This window comes from Mus pahari, chromosome 7, assembly GCF_900095145.1.
Source record: "Mus pahari chromosome 7, PAHARI_EIJ_v1.1, whole genome shotgun sequence".
NCBI classification, from domain to species: Eukaryota; Metazoa; Chordata; class Mammalia; order Rodentia; family Muridae; genus Mus; species Mus pahari.
In genome coordinates, this window is record NC_034596.1 from 39,121,685 (window position 1) to 39,139,184 (window position 17,500).

General features: G+C 37.6%; 1 protein-coding gene across 4 annotated transcripts in view; it reads left to right on the forward strand.

Moving 5' to 3' along the window:
* Positions 1-17,500, forward strand: part of Immp2l (inner mitochondrial membrane peptidase subunit 2) — an 887,790-nt gene that overhangs the window by 87,358 nt on the left and 782,932 nt on the right. The window lies entirely within an intron of this gene.

Consider the following 17,500-nt stretch of genomic DNA (forward strand, 5'->3'; position numbering starts at 1 on the left):
ACACACACACACACACAGACAAAGAGAGAGAGACAGAGACAGACAGACACACACACACACACAGAGACAAAGAGAGAGAGACAGAGACAGAGACAGAGAGACAGAGACAGAGACAGAGAGAGACAGAGAGACAGAAACAGACACACACAGAGAGAGAGAGAGAGACAAAGAGAGAGAGACAGACACACACACACACACACACACACACACACACAGACAAAGAGAGAGAGACGGAGACAGAGACAGAGACAGAGACAGAGACAGAGAGACAGAGAGCCGTCTTATGGCAGAGACCTTTGGAAGAGTATGCTGGTCACATTTGGTGGTGGCTGGTAATGACATGCCCGCTGGGGCTGAGTCAGTGTGCAGACTTGAGGAAGCACCTGACTTCTAACAGCAATGCCAGAACAGATTTTTTACTTAATGTATATCAGTTGAATGACATGGTAAGTTTTGTTTAAAAGATAGTGATTAGAAATTATTATATTATTGATCCAAAGTAGATGCTTTTGATATGATTTTGTAATATTTGCGCCTTGGTAAGCAACCTTCTGTGCTGTTTATGAATTTTGGAATGAAAACATCCGTAGGAGATGATAGTTATGATATAAAATTCAATGACAGTTGTGTATGTTGTGAATTTACCTGAAAAAAAGGTTGAAAAGCTAGTATTATGGGCTTTTGTTTGGCATCAAAAGATGGCGCTGTTTCTCTGTAAAATATGGTGCTGGGTGTGGACAGAAGTTGCATCCCAAGTGTTGGTTGTGGGAAATGAATGTCAAGGTGTGCACAGCTGATGCAGAGACACAGGCGACAGTCCTGCACATGCTTGAGTAGCGGTTTAGCTTAGAGATTTTTGTTTGTTTTTAAAAATAAATCTATACAGAAAAGACTGTGGCAGAACTTGCCTAATTTCTCTTGGCTGCAGCTGTTTGTAAAACTGTTCTAGTCTGATACCTCGTTACAGAAATCAGTGCACGGGGCAGCAACTGATACGATAGAGTTATTGTTGCTTATTTTTGTGACAATAAAACCGACTACTGAGAATCTTTCCAATTCCCAGTTATTCTTTATTCATGAGGGGGGAATGAGATTTTTCTTGTTGGATGGTAATTTTAATACATAGAAAAATCCAGTATCAACTTGCTCATCCTTACCAGCTTGCCTCTGGACATAGATGGTGTGTAAGTGTGTCTGTCTCCTTTGAGACTGCTCTTACCAGGGTTCATTTGAAAACCTGTTACCTACACCTTGTTAATAGCTAATGAAATAAATACATTTGAGTGGAGTTCTGATGGCAGACAGCCAGGGATGGGAATTAAATGCTTCTTCGGTTTTGAGAATTTTCTTTAGCGTTGATCTAGTCTTTGGAGTGTCGTTCAGTTCAGTGCACTGTTTCTGCTACTCCTGATAAGCCCTTCCACGTGGGATAAACTTACCATGTGCATACTGTTCTTATGCCTTCGGTTTGACAAGTTTACGTCCTCACTTAGTTGTTGATGAAGAGGATAGCCACCCAAGTGAAAGAAGTCACCTTACAAGTGGACACCTCCGCAGTTTTCTCCCCCTAGGAAAACATGCTGACTAGATAGCAGGCGAATTTGAAGAGGGAATTCAAATTAAACTAACTGTGAGATGGCTTCTTGAAATTCAGGATTTTGAGTCCATAAACACATCCTGACATAAAATGATTTATTTCTAAAGGAAAACGCAGCTCTTTTAGGTAAATGTTATAGTGATTGATATTTATTATATGAGTTAATTTAAATGAACATTTATGTTCAAATTGGGATTGTTAATTATTGAAACTGCTAGTGAGGTGAATTTTGAATGAGTAAGTTATGTACTATATCTTCACCATGTAGAGATGACATACACTTTATTTAGTATGCTTTGTCACTAAGCAGGCCTCCTTTATGTAGAAGAATGCTTAGTGTTCCCATTGTATTATTGAACCACAAATAATTAGTATGTGATACTGTTGGCTGTGTCTGAGAAGGAATCTGAATTTGGCAGTCAATTCTTTAGCTTGAGGTTGTACTGTAAAAGCTGTTTTGTATTATGGTATTTTTCTGTCTCGTTTTATGAGTCTAGTGCTTTCTAGACATTTGTCCTTATATTTTCATACAATTTATAGACTACTTCCATTAAAAAGACTGATGTCGGTGTGATAAACTTCAACTGACATATTGAATCCATGTCATGAAACATTGCTTCCTTACCAAAAGCACCACCATGTTGTTTTCTAACAAGGTGATGTTTTTCATTGCTACATCAGAACATACTCTCTTTTTGAAACACATACAATGAATATGGAAATGAATATTCTCTTGTTCATTCTAAAAAGAATATAAAATATAATTTGTCATTTTGCTTACAAATTATTGTTAACAAGTCTCATCAACACACAAATAATCTCTAGAGGCAAGATAGTATGTTTTATTTAAAAAAACTCTGACACAAGCTTTCATATATTCAAAATGTGTGTAAGATAGCATTGTAAGTATATTACATTTATATTTCTGGAGATTCGTTTTGTCTGCATTGATTTGTGTATACATGTTCATTTGTATGTGCATGTGACTATGTGTATGTGTATGCCCATGTATGTGGAGGCCAGAGGTTAATGTTGGATATCTACAATATATATATATATATATATAGTTTGTCTGCCTGCCTATCTATCTATCTATTATCTATTTATCTATAATTTAAAAGATACAAAATATCTAATAAATACAATACTGTGAATGTGGGTTTATATTTAAAACCAAAAGGATGAAGGTAGGTTGTAGGCTGTTGTTAGATGATAAAGGAAAGGACTGAAGTCCTTAAGGACACGGTGCAGAAGCTGTTAACCATTAGAAGTTGAAAGTAGAAAGAGTGTAAGTTCTGTATAAAATGCACCAATAGTAATAGTGTGTGCATGTGCGTGTGCGTGCGCGCGTGCGTGTGTGTGTGTGTGCGTGTGTGTGTGAAGAAAGAGCAAGGTTAACCCCTTCATTGAGAAGGGTCAACTCTATGACCTTGACTCCTCCTGAGCTTGCTTGTACTTGGCCTTCTGCTGCTGTTAATAATGAGGAAAGATTAATGATTGGGGACAAAAATCACATGTGAATAAATGTACCTTCTGCATCCGAATGAAATATTCTCTTCATTTACTGTGTCCAAGAGCAAATTCACATCACATAGTAGAACAGACCGACTTCTCCTGTGTGAGGCTTGGTTGAGAGGGTGTTGACTAATGCTATTTCCTGGGAGGCCGGTGTAAGAAGGGAGCAGGCATGCCCTGGAGGGTGCCTCTTTATGTCTTCTTTTAAATCTTTTCCTGTTTTTTTCTTTTTGATTAGTTATCCTAGTGGAGTTATTGTTTAAGCATATGATTAAGTTATGTTAATTAATAAGGAATATTTACCGAGTCACATGAAAGGCTAGGCACAGTATCATTTGCTGTCATTAAGTTCTTAGTGTTACTGAATGTATGTAGGTTGCACTGTACTCTCTTAATGGATTTGCAGTCTAATAGTAGTGCTTAAGGTGGATTTTCTATACCTTGGAATTGACTTTTTATTAACCTGTGTGATGGCCTTACTGCAATAGGCTTAACATAGGAATCACAGTTTCTCAGAAAGAATATGTCACCTAGCCAGTCCAATGGGATAGAGATACTTTATAATAAATCTTGAATAATCACATTTATTTTTAAATGTTTTATTCTGAAATAACACTAGACCTAAAGAAGGCTTGTAAAATAGTATAGAGAATTCTCTCTCCTCCATTGCATATAAAATCTTACACAATAGTAATAGTACGCTGGGCGTGGTGGCGAACGCCTTTAATCTCAGCACTCAGGAGGCAGAGGCAGGCGGATTTCTGAGTTCGAGGCCAGCCTGGTCTACAGAGTGAGTTCCAGGACAGCCAGGGCTACACAGAGAAACCCTGTCTCACAAACAAACAAACAAACAAAACCAAAGTAATAGTACAGTTATTAAAACTAGGGGAACAACATTGATATAATATTTTTAACTATCTGTCTTAGTCATTTGCCAGCCTTTTAACTAATCATCTTTTTTAGATTTCTTGGGTCAAAGCATCTTATAATTCACTTTATTTTTCATTTTTCTCTGGTCTTTTCTTGCTTGCGAATATTCCTTAGTCATTTTTGTCTTTTATGAAATTAACATCTTTGTAGGTTACTGACTAGTTATTTTTCAGAATGATGTTCAACCATTACAATTTTAAGGCCATTCTGCTTTGAATTGGGGATGGGAGCTGCTGAGGAAGACAGCAGTGGTGCCAGCTAAATGAAATGGAGACTCAGGCAGAGAGGGCTGCATGGCTGGAGGGAGGAAGTTCAGGTGAGAGGAGCTGATTAGAGGCTCGGGGAATCTATCTATCTATCTATCTATCTATCTATCTATCTATCTATCTATCTATCTATCTATCTATCTATCTATCTACATATCTATCTATCCCACAAGCTTGGATAGTGACTGAAAGAATCCGTGACTTCTAGAAATGAACTAAACCCACACCTGCTAGGGACAAGGTGTGGAGCAGAGCAGTCCAGGGGAAAGGCTGAAGGGTATAGCCTGGCCGGACAGGAAGGAAGAAGGGCTGGGTTTAAGCCCTGGAGTAGAAGGTCGGTGTGAGGGGCTTCTCCGCGTGCTAGCACCTGCCTCCTCATTACTCCACACATTGTGTGAAGTGTTCTGACATTCATTTCCTTCTCCTACCACTATCTATAGGTATTTGACTTTAGCATCATGGAATTCTGAACAAGCGTCAAAGGAACTGTAAAGTGAGATTTTGACTTTTGGTTCACATGATGCTGAACTGTACTGTTTGATTCCTCAGTCCATGTAGCATGGAGTATTGAGTGGGTCTACTGCCATATGTGTAAATAATAATAGTTGGAAACTTCTAGACAAATCAATACATTATTCCAGTTCATCCTACTTGTTGATTTTTTCTTTTTAATGTAGAAAATTTAAAATTGCCTATGATACTTATTCTATTTCTATTTGGACAAAGCCAGGTTTAAACATTTGCCATTACAGGCTACCATTACCCTGGAACATGTCTCAGGTGACTTCATTTGCCATTGTTCTGAGGTGGAAACCAGCGGGGCAATGCTGTGTAGCAAAGGCTGGCTCTACAATAGGTAAATCCCAGACACTGGGGAGAATAGGCCCCAAATTGAGCTGTACACTTTTAGTGTTGGCCTCTTGGTATTTTCAGTCACTGAAATAAGCATTCTGTATCCATTGTACTAAATTGTCTTTGTTTTGTTTCTCATTGCTCTGATGAGATACCTGGAGAAACAGCTTAAGGGAGGAAGGATGTAATTTGGCTCAAGATTTCCGAGGAGCCATCATGGCAGGGAAAACGTGGCAACTAGAACTTGGGGGTGAGGCAGTATGAGCTTGCTCATAGCTGATGTGTGTGGATCTGGAAGCAGAAAACAGATTAGAAGTAAGGCTTGTCTATACACCTCACCATCTCTCCCCCAGTAAAACACTTCCCTCTCAGTGCCACTTTCTGAAGTTTCTCCAAACAGCTGCACCAGCCAAGGACCAGGTGTTCCAAATCAAGGCCAAGAGGAGATGTTTTGCTTTCAAATTATAACAATCCTTATTTTAAGAATAACACAAAAGGGTAACAGTATTATATCCAGTTTGTAGATGAGGGCACTGAGGTCTACAGAGTGTAAATCATTTGCTTAAGGACAGAGTAAGTAAACAACAGGCCGATGGTTAGAAGTGTGTTACACAAAAGTCATCCACAGCAGCCCCATATGTAAGCATCGTGATGCCTCTGTGCATGTGTCGCAGTGCATGTGTCGCCGTGGTGTAGCCGAGCAACTTCACAAATCTCAACAAAGAAGCCACCCAGACTCTGGTATGTGAACATCTCTCCTTATTTCCATTGCTAAAGCAAAATTACTATGTGAAGAATCCTAAAATGTAGCCTTTTTATTAATAGCCCTAGGGCGTTTTTTTATGAGCATAATGTGTGGAAATAACTTCCACAGCTGGCTTGTGACGTGTTAAACTCTGTCACTTTCTGACAGATGGCCAAGGTGGTGACAACATCTTCTGCAGTAAAATATGAGCAGATTTACAGAGATTTGAACTGGAGGAGCAGATGAAATAGAAGAGAGCCTTTGGGGGGGGGGGAGGAAGAGATAGAAGGTTTTCATGTTCTTGTGTCTTAAGTTCTTGTAAATCTTTAACGGTCCCGTGACCTACCAAGGAAAATTAATTGAAGTTTGCTAAAAAAGGAAAGTCATGCTTTTAAACAAATGCCCAGAACAGTAATTGCACTGAGTAATGACCTATAATTGTATTAAAAGCCAGTTGCCAGTTGAACTGGGAAAATATAATTGCATAGATTTATCTGCCCAACCTATAGGTGATCATTCTGAATTAATTTTTGCATAAACCAATTTTTTTTTCTGATTTTGTAGGTAATTTTGTCTGCACAGAAAGACTACAGCTCACAGAGCAATACTATTAGTAAGGCAAAGGGCCCAAGTTTCTTCCTTTCTTTCTTTTTTAATTGTTAATTGACAGTAAATTGCTGTGAAGTTGAATCCCATGCATCTCACTTGACTTTAAAAAAAAAAAATCAGTTCTTGGCACTTTACATTACCCATAGTAATTTATGTTCATTACTAAGTATATTTGCAAATGATAATTTTTTTTTTTTTTTTTAGAAAAACAAAGTGACTTGTAGTGTTGTTGCCGTATTTGGTATAGATTTAACTGATTTAAAATAAACTGTTCATGTGCATACAAAATCACTGTCTGTAAAGCAAGCCTTAATAGCAATTTGTTTCCTTGAGTAGGATAAACTGCCTACACAATGCTTATACACTTAATTAATTATGCAATAAAACATTTTCTTAGCTCAGAGACAAATTATAACTTCAAAATGTTCCAATGATCATATATTTCAATTTTGACTTATTGAGATTTTTATGGTAATGTAACTATAGGAGCTATCTGTAGCCACTGTTCATCCCGTTCCATAAACACTGCATCTTCTGAGAGATAAATAAAAGTTGTCACAAAAGAAACTTGCACCCGGCAGGCAGACTCCAATGAGATACTGCGTACTTGCGATATCACTGTTTCTGTTGCATGGCAGAGTAGTGCAATTTTCAAGGACAGTGTTACTTGACTGAAAAAGGAAAACAAAGAAAATGTGCAAGACAGCATTAAAGAGGGGCTCCAAGTGCACACTGTATGTTACATGGAAGGGATTTTGGGGAATAGCATATTGTGTGTGTGTGTGTGTTCATATACATGCACGCACATGTATTTTGAGGCCAAAAGAGAATGCTGATTTTTTTTGGAACTGGAATTACTGGAGGGTGTGAGCTGTTTGGTATTGGTTGTGGGGACTGAATTCTCCTCCTTTACAAGAGCAGCAAGTGCTTGTAACCTCTTAGCCATCTTTCCTGCATCTGGGGAAGTAACTTGAATTAGTAATAATGGGAACAGAAATTATTATGGTTTTCAAATAATGAGCAGCTTAAGTAACACGCAGAAAACATTGTTGAAACCATAGACATACAAACGTATCCTATGTGCTTTTGAAGTCAATAGTAGGATATAAAGGTTATATAAAGGAAGGCTACTAAGATCAGCAAAGAAATGATTTCTACTTCTGACTTTATTATACTAGCATATTTCAAACTAAGTCCATTTTTAGAAAAATGAGATGTGTCATTGTAGGATTGTCTAAAGGTATTTGAATATACAACACAACTGATATAGATCTGAGAGTGAATGGAACCCATTCAGGTGTTTGCTATTGTTTCCCTTTGGTCTTATTAGTTGGTGAGTAGCACAGGCTATCAAGTAAGTAGCACAGGCTATCAATCAAGTAAGTAGCACAGGCTGTCAAGCTAGGAAGCCATGAGTGAGAGCTAAAATAGTTAGATTCTGGGAATAATTTTTGACATTTTTATTGGGCTGGAAAATCACAAATTAGAATTTAGAAATGAAGTTGGGGATAGACAAAATAATTCAAGTATTTTATTGGAATTCATGAATGACTATCTTAGCAGTTAGAAAAAACTAAACAGAAACTTTAAGTTATAAAAATTAAAATGCAATCTTTGCTGAGTTCCATCCCAGTTTTAAGGTCATATGCCTTCATTTTAATTGTCATTGCTAGAAAAAGCAGATGTGAGATACAGTTTTGTATTTTTTTTTTAGCTCAATACCTGGCTTTTAATATACTGTATATCAAAACAGGACCCAGGGGGAGAAAAAAACTAAACCAAACAGTAAACGATAGGAGACGATTGTGTAGCAGTTCATGTAGTATAGTGGTTAGATATATACTATTATGTAATTACAATCAATACATTAACCAATACATTTCAAAATGATGAAAGAATTGACAATTTTATCAGAAAATTGTAATTCAAGGGTTCTACAAATGGAAACTATTGTAAGCCCTGTTAGAATAATGGTGTGATAGGAATAATTGTGGGATGTACAATAGAAAGTGCATAGATCATATGTGTGGGATAAAGGGATGCACAGTGGATGCTTTAGTTTTGGGACTAGTCTGAAAGTTGCCCTCCATTGTGTTAGGGTCCCAGAGAAGGGGGAGTGTAGAAATAGCAATACAGTTTTAAAAAACTAGTGAAAGACCCAATTCACTGATGTGCATGTTTGTTTGTGTGTGTGTGTGTGTGTGTGTGTGTGTGTGTGTGTGTGTGTATGTTAGGGTATATGTTTCAATGTTTCAGGATATATGTTAGGGTTTATGCTGTATTGAATATCAAAATAGCTCAAAAGATACAATGTCACGTATCACTGAAACAAGCAGACAAACAAGCAAAATAGCAGATGTTGTGCCTCACACAGAAGACAGTAAAGAACTTTATGGCTTCTTGAAAGTATTAGAATAAAAAAAAAAGTCTTTCAAACAGATTTTGATTATATTAGAAATAAGCTTCCAAGTAAAAGACAGAGGCCCTCAGTGCAGGCCGAGTTGTTCCGAAGGACTTTATCTACAGAACAAGTCAAAATGTGATGACTTTCAAGATGTGAACCTTGGAGCATCAAAATGTCAGGATGCAGGGCATTCGAACCAAAAAAAAAAGAATGCAGAGAATGTGAACCTCCGAGCGTCAAGATGACATAAGGATGCAGGGGAAGGAAGTTTTCCCTGTTTGTGCTGCCTATACACTCGTGCATGTGGGGTGATCTATGAGTGTGTGGTTGGCCTCTTAGGGATCATACCATTAGAAAGTTTACAATTTTTTTCTGTCTTGTAGTTACTATTTTTCTGGTCACCTTGAGATGCATTTCCCCCAGCAAACATACTGTCCACTTGTTCTTACAAGAGTGGCACCTCAGTACATACTCTGTTTCATAGTTTACACCTTGCAAATGTGGAGGAAATCTTGACACTCACCTTATACATAGATTTATGTGATCCAAGGCCAGGAGGTACCCTCCCATTTCTTTTAGGAAAAGGCACTGTATGTTTGCTGAGTGCAAGTGATGATTGCTAGAAAATGTGCCTGTGGCTGATAAGAGAGTGGGAGGGTTCAGAGCAAGAGACACCAAAGTTTATTGGAGCTTTGGAGCTCAGGAAAAAATATCTCTTTCCAAATGGGAAGGAATATACCTTTAAGAAATGTTTATTTTCATTAATGAGAAGCTTCAGTGACCATATTACGGACTGTTCTCTTTTGCATAATGTAGTGACAGATTTACTCAAATTTAGAGGCTGCATTAATATTTACGGAAGGCACAGCTGTAGGTTTCACTTTATTAAAACACATATGGATGTTAAAATTGCTGATGGAGTTGCTGGCTCAGTTTGCTTTGGCTATGGATGTGCTAATTATAATTCTGCCTTCTGTGCTTTTAGAGGTCAGAAGTTACATGGCAAAGATGTGTGTACTTGGCATGCTGAAAAGTCACAGCCATTCAGTAGGAAACAATTCAGTGTGACTAGTCTATCTCACGTACATTTCCCCACATAGCTAAACAAGAGTCATTAACACATTCCAGGTTTATTAAACAGTCATTCTTCTTTGAGAGGATCTTTAAAGAGCAATCAGAACATGAGGAAATAATAGGGAAGCCTTGGTCACAGTGGCAACGTGCTAACTGAGTTAAGGAAGGTAAGCATTGTTATTCACAGAATGGATCCAAATTTGGCAAAAAGATTTGGGATAAATCAAGGAGAGAAATCAGTTAATAAAGAAAGGCCTATTATCAGCAAAGGGGGAGGGTGTACTTAATGCTTTTAAATGGAAGGTTAAACTGCTTGGGTGAACTTTAGTTTAACAAACAAGAAAAGAAAAAGGGAAAAGAAAAGCAATATGGATAATTGGGAAATAAGGTCATACTGGGAAAGAAAATCGGAAACCTTGCCTTAGGTGTTAGCAGAAAATTGGCTAATGGACTTACCTTCCCATAATTCTCTCTGAATATTCACTTTTGCTCTAAAATGGAGAAGATTATGTCTCTTGTTTGTGTTTCTCCAACATAATTGATCATATTATACTTTTAACTGACAACAAATATTGAAATAGAGAAAAAGATTTCTTGTGCATCGGATTTCCCTGAGTCACTGACCAGTTCTAGAATTTGAGTTTATTTTCCTCTCCTGGTTGGGTATAGTCTCGCTGCTGAGGACTGTCAGCTCAGTGGGTCCTTAAGAGAGATTCAGCACAGAAGACCAGAGCTCTTCAAAGTATATCTCAGTTGAGGCTAATTAAAAGCAGTTAGAATGGTCAAAAGAAAGATTTACTTTGTCCTTATAGTTATTTAAATAATCCACACATACATGGTGATTCTAATACTAAAATTATGCAAATAGATTTTTTGGCTTTTTTTTTTTTTTCAATTTGAACCTTATGTTCCTATGAACTTTGAATTATGGAGAGGTTTTGGAAATTATTTCCAGAATCAACATCAGATATTATTTTATATGACCACTGACCTATTGATGAGTTAGAAAGAAAAGTACTACAATAATTAAATTCAGAGATGACTCCAGAATTAAAGATGGCATTAATTAGAATTCAGGCTTAGCTTATAATGCTATGTTAAGGAAAAGGTCATCTGAAATATAAAGAAATATTTCCTCTAATTATAACCTTTCTTTTGTCATTGATATTCTTATAATTAGCTTTACTTGTCTTTTGTTAGACATTATATCAAACGTAATCCAATGTTGTACATTAACACTCTAAGGCAGGACGAAAGCTTTTTTCATAATATTAGCAGCTTTGCTAAAGACTGAGTCAAATAGCTAATAACTCAAGGGGTAGTTACCACTGTAGGCAGAAACACTGGACCACGTACCAAGAGACCCAGTTCTAGGCTCCCTTGGTCACTAAGGCATTATGTGCTAATCAATTTGTCAGTTAACATCTGCAGATCAGTTTTTTTTTTTTTAGGGTACTGGGACTTGAACCCAGTGCCTTGCTCACACTGCCAAAGCACTGTAGGGTTGCACTACACCCCCAGCCTCAATATCATTGTCAGTGAAATAAAGAGATTGTAGCGGCTAACTTCCATAGCATCCTTTAACTTGAAAATCTTTTTTTCTATATTGATTATTTTCAGTTATCATAGATACAAGTTAAACTTACTTTATGCTCCATCCCCACTTATATATTATACTATACATAATATATTATAATGGTTTATTACATTTAAAAATATTGACAGTTCTTCAAGTAAATATTTTCGATGTGCCTGTTTTGTGCAGTGTTGGTCACTTGTCAATACAACAGTAAAGATCATGGACTAAGTCTGTCCCTTCATGGAACTTCCTATTCTGTTGGGTACAGAGTGCTGAATAAGATACAGTTTAAAATGGACAGTTTTTGAAACTTGTCAAGAATGTGGCCAGTGAGTGTGTGACTAGGGAGGTTTGAAGTTCACTAGGCTGACAATTGTGTCAGGCATGCATCTAGTGCTGGCCCCCACGACTGTGCAGAGTACCGTTTCCTAGTTCCACAGTCAGCTGGACCATGGCTAACTTGAAGTCAGCTCTGAAGGTAACGGTTCTATGATACAGGCTATGGATGTGCAATCACTACAAATGGTCCCCCCCCACCCCAATGCTAGTCAAGGTGGCTACCTCCGACTACATTCCAGCTTCCCATCTGTTTATCAGCATCAAGTGCCTAATGTCAGGTGTCACAATAGAGTGCCTGCCAGGTATTGTCTCTAATCATGTGTGTTATGTGGGCAAAGCAGAGGAGAACCTGACACATGAGCTTAGGACGGTCAGAAAAACTGTCCGTCCTAATGTAATACTGAAATAAGTGAGTCAGTGGAAATAGTGAAGCTAAACCAAGAGCAGGTTGAATTGAAAGTGGATTTTAAAGAAAGGCCCATACTTCACCAGTGAAGAAACAAGACAGTATAGAAGTTGACACGTGTCAAAATTTGTATCAAGAGTGAATAGTCATGTGGACAAAGTGATGCACAGTTTTGTAGGTCTCAGACAGGGATCTAAGGTATATGTTGTGTAAGCATAACATTATCTAAACCTCACACTAGCTTGTGCCAGAGGAATACAGAGAGTCAGAATTTCACTGGTAGTGAAAATGAAATACTGTGATTGGATTTAGCAACTTTATCTCTTTGTGATGCTGAGCTAATCATAACCCTTTCTACCAAATTACAGGCTTTACACCATGTTAAAGGCCCAGCAAATACTACTTTGGTTCATAGTTTCTAGAACATTGGTATTGAATCTAAGACTCATGTGTGTGCATTTAATCACCATTAACTGTCAATTATTCTTAGCATGAGGCAGGTTGATGTGAATACCACCGTGACTCTCATCAGCTAGCATAGCGGGAACAGCAGTTGTCTTAACTTCATGCTACATTATTCTCAGTGAGAGGAAGGACACTGGCACAGTGCTTATCATCTGTTCTCTCCTAAGCTGTGAAGGGCAAGTTACAAGTATATAAAACTTCCAAGCTCCAAGCCAGCTCTCTTATAGATACATTGAAACTCAGCTATAATGCATACCTGGCTCTGTATCGGGGACGTAACAACAGGTTATCTATCTGTCTGCCTGCCTGTCTGTCTATCTATCTATCTATCTATCTATCTATCTATCTATCTATCTATCTATCTATCTATCTATCTATCTATCTATCTAGTTGTGTTTTAAAACAAAAGAATAATTAGATTTTTAGTAAGTTATAGTATTGAAGACTTGGTAGGTAAATAGAGATTTCTGTTGGTCATACTGGGTGATCCTAATTTTGTGGTTGATGTACATTATAATGTTTCAGTGAGACTTTCAAAGCTTTGTTGAATAAGGTAGGACATGAAATCTTGCCATAATTTGAAATGCAGTCTATTATATATTATAGTTTTACTTTCACCTTGTAGTTTTATCTTTTTATGAATATTATACTAATGAGCATCATTACATCTTAGTTGTTACAGCCAAATGGCAGATGGTAACAGAAGACAAGTGAATTATTTGAATTTTTTCCAGAAAAGTTATTCACATTTTTCTTATGCAATGGTTTAATATATAGACTAATCCAAAATGGGCCTCATTTGAACTTACATACAAGGAGATGAATACATGGATTCCATTGGGCCATTCTTCTAGGTTTCTAAAATCATACTAAATAGTAGGTTTCCTTAGACACTTGGTACATGTGTCTTATGTACTTTCCATAGACCCTTGGGTACACGTGTGTTATGCACTTTGGTCATAGTTATCAGTACTACTCTCTTCGTAATGCTCTTTGTTATTTCATGCTGCGAATTCAAAAGTCAAATGCATGTCACCTCCAGGTGGGTCTTATAACTTAATATTTTTATTTTTCATCATCTTCAGCCCCACTCCTTTACTGGTTTCTTTCTGATCCACTGTTAACCTCTCCATCCCATCCTGATTCCTGAGTTTTTAAAATAAGTCACAAATTCCAATTAGTTCTGACCACAGATATATGTATTGCAGTGGTTCTCAGCCTTCCTAATGCTGTAGCTCTTTAATACTGTTCCTTGTGTTGTGGTGACCCCCAACCACAAAGTTATTTTGGTTGCCACTTTATAACTGTAATTTTGCTACTGTTATGAATTATAATGTAAATATTTATGTTTTCCAATGATCTTAGGTAATTCCTGTGAAATAGACCTTTGACCTCAAAGGGGTGGCAACCCAAAGGTTGAGATCTGCTACTGTAGAGCCGTCCACTGGTGTGTGTTTGACCTACTAGGGCCCCATGCCCCAGAGATACTCTATGTACTTTGATCAGTTGTGAGCTCCTGTATTGTATCATGTGCTGTACAAAGAAACTTTGTAAAGAGGTCTGAGAATTGCAGTAATCTAGGCGCATAGAGACATGAGTTATGAGGGACGTTTGATACTGTGGGCAGTTAGCAGAATGATAGTAGTTGGTTGACCCCTAGGGCCTATGAGGTTTTTCCACCATGGGTTCTAGGCCATACTTACAGTATCAGTAATGTGTTGTTTTTTTTTATTGGGGAGCAGGCCTTAAATCCAATGAGAAAGCAATTTGTAATCCACTATCGTACTGGTGGGTACCCTCCCCCAACTTTATATAGTTTACAATGTTCACCATTGGGTAAGACAGTCTTCCAGTATTCTCAATAGCACCTTACAGTACTATGGAAGATAGCCAAGAGGTAGGAAGATACCATGACTCCCCTTTTAAAAGGTACATGCTTTTATGGATAATTATTATTATCTTTAAAGTTAGTGTAGAATTGGTATGGGTTGAACATACCCACAGTGAAAATAAAAACAAACTGTAAGTTCCTATACATTAAAACACTCAGCATTTACAGATTGGTGAACCAAAGAACTATGTTAATTGAGGTAATTTTAAGGTGTTTAGGGTTAGGCTTTTTGAAAGTAATTTTATTAAATGTGGCATAGACCCAGCTGTATGTGAGTTGAATTAATACTGTATTTTAAAATTGAAACATATTTTTTTACTGATTTTCCTGGAGGTAAAAATTACAGTTGGAAAACTCATAACCTAGGTTCAAGTCTTCAGTTTATTTCTAACTATCTACGTGACCTGAGTGAGCTAGTTGATCAGGTAGGACACTGGTTTATTAAATGGCAAAATCATCAAGTTGGCTTGGTGACCTTTCTATGGTGTGATAGATTGGGCTCTGATGAATGCTTCTGAATACTGTTTTTTTTGGGGGGGGGGGCAGGTAAGGAGGAAAGGGTTTATTCAGTCCACATTGCTGTTGATCACCTTCCAAGCTCCTACACAACATCCCACAGAGCTCTTAACACTGAATGGATCTTCTGGCCCGAAGCTCCAAAGTCCTTCCACAGTCCTCTCTAAAACAACATTATTACATTTCCTTGAATGGATTAGTGTTGTGGGAAATATTAAAAAAGAACCGCCTTGTTCCAGCACTTGTGCCTCTGCCCCCCGGCAGCCTGGCCGGCCATTATTTCCTGTTATGTAGTCAGCCATCAATATAGTTGTGAATTCTCTAGTTCTTCTAGATAATTTACATGAATAAAGTAAAAACAAAACAAAACAAAAACCCTTAACTTTAGGTAATTTATTTAATACAACATATTCAAAGTCAGTTATACATATAGTTTATTTTTAAAAAACACCCATACTATTTCATTTTTAAAATTTGAAATGCTAAGTCCTGTATCTGCTGTGGATCCATAGAGCCCAGCAAGGACCGTGAAGGGCTCTACCCCTCAAATGGGCTTTGGGTTACTGATCTGGGTTTGTGGCTGAAGTTCTGGCACTATCATATCCAGGCATTGAACACATTTAGAGATTTTTGAGCAAGACTTTAGTTTCTTTTTCTCCTATCTAGGACTGTAGCGGTTTGAGTTCTGCATAATCTGTTGTGATTTAAAACTGAATTTGTTTGCTTCTAAATATCTGGCAAGAGTGGTCTGTGAGTTCTTTTCAGTTCCTAGTGTTGTTTATTCCCTCAGTCTGGTGAAATCCGAGTTGTTCTATCTTTAATAGTCTTTGCCACTTCTTGGAATAATTCCACAATTCCCAGACCTCCTCATTGATAAGTCTGTTGGCTACAATATGACAATGAAGTGCTCTTTTAGCAGAAATTGCTGTTGGGAACACTTTCTCTTTTATATTTCTTTGTCCCTGTTATGCCTGGCCTTTCTTCCTGTGCTCTCTTAGGGCTCTGTCTGCTTTCTTCATCCCCTTCTTGCCCTTCACTTTTGCCTTTGTCCATGATTCTTGACCTTCTTACCTTCTTGATATTCCCCCAAGGCTCCTGTGCTTGTATTTTCTGCCTGTGTGCTTGACAAACCTTTATGCTGAAATGCTGTAGGTTCTTCCCGCTCACCCCAGATCTCTCACTCATACTGGAGTTGTGCCCTCTGGTCATTATCAGTTCTTAATACAATATGCTTAATCAGAAATCTAAGTTAGAGACTTTACCTTTAAGTCCTTGAGTTTTGCATCCTAGTAGCTAGCCTTAAGGGGGTTCAATCTACAAAATGTTTATTGAATATTCTACATCTCACTTTTGTGGTGCTGTAGTTTAGGCACCACAGTGATCTTTCTTTAACTCATTTGCCTCATTCCTGATGTTCCTGCTTGGACCTTATGTTGGCTTCTGCTATCTTGTACTGCATAGAAGTCCTAGTTCAGTGTCTTATTTTTAATGCTAAACACCCCTTTTAATATTTCACTCTTCTATAAAAACCCATGATACCTCAAAATATTCACAGTGGTGCAATTTTAGGCTCCTTGTCTAATACTGAAAGGAATGAGATATCAAGTGTAGTTAGTATGACCTGCAACGTTCCCTCTACATAGTAATGAATTGAAGTGTTTAAATAACACCTGTAACTAGGTTAGCAAGTGTATATCTTGTTTTCTGTGAAGCATTCCTGGTATGGATGCTTTAGTCCCTGGGATGCAAGAGTTGATAGTCTCCCACTAACAATGACTGGTGTTCTCATCATTTACAGATATGCTTTGTATACGTGGAAGCTAACATAGAGAGCCATCTTGGTTAGCCTCTACTGAACTTTTACAGGAAAATGGTAGATCCCCTGATGGAAGCAAACAGAGAGTAATCCTCATAGTAGCTCTAGTTGAGATGAGAAAGCATGACTGTTACCTGTTCCTTAATATTTTAACTTCAACTCTCTTAGTTTCTCTGAACCCATATCTTATTTCAACTGGATAGGATGTTCTTTTTCATTTTTTTTTAATTTAGTGTACAAAGAAATGGAGTTTACTGTGGCATTTTCATATTTACATTGTTCATTGTTTTTATTCTTCCCAAACAAGCCCCCATTCTCTCCTTCCCCATGCTTTTTGCTCCCACTGTCTTCTTTCATGACTCATGTGTAGCATTAGCCTTTCTTGTTTCCCTTTCTTCCCTGTAGGTCACTTCTTTCTGTTGGTGATTGGTTCTAATGCTTTGATTTAATTCTGAATCTGCATGTTTAAATGCTGAAGGTCTTTGTCCCCAATTGG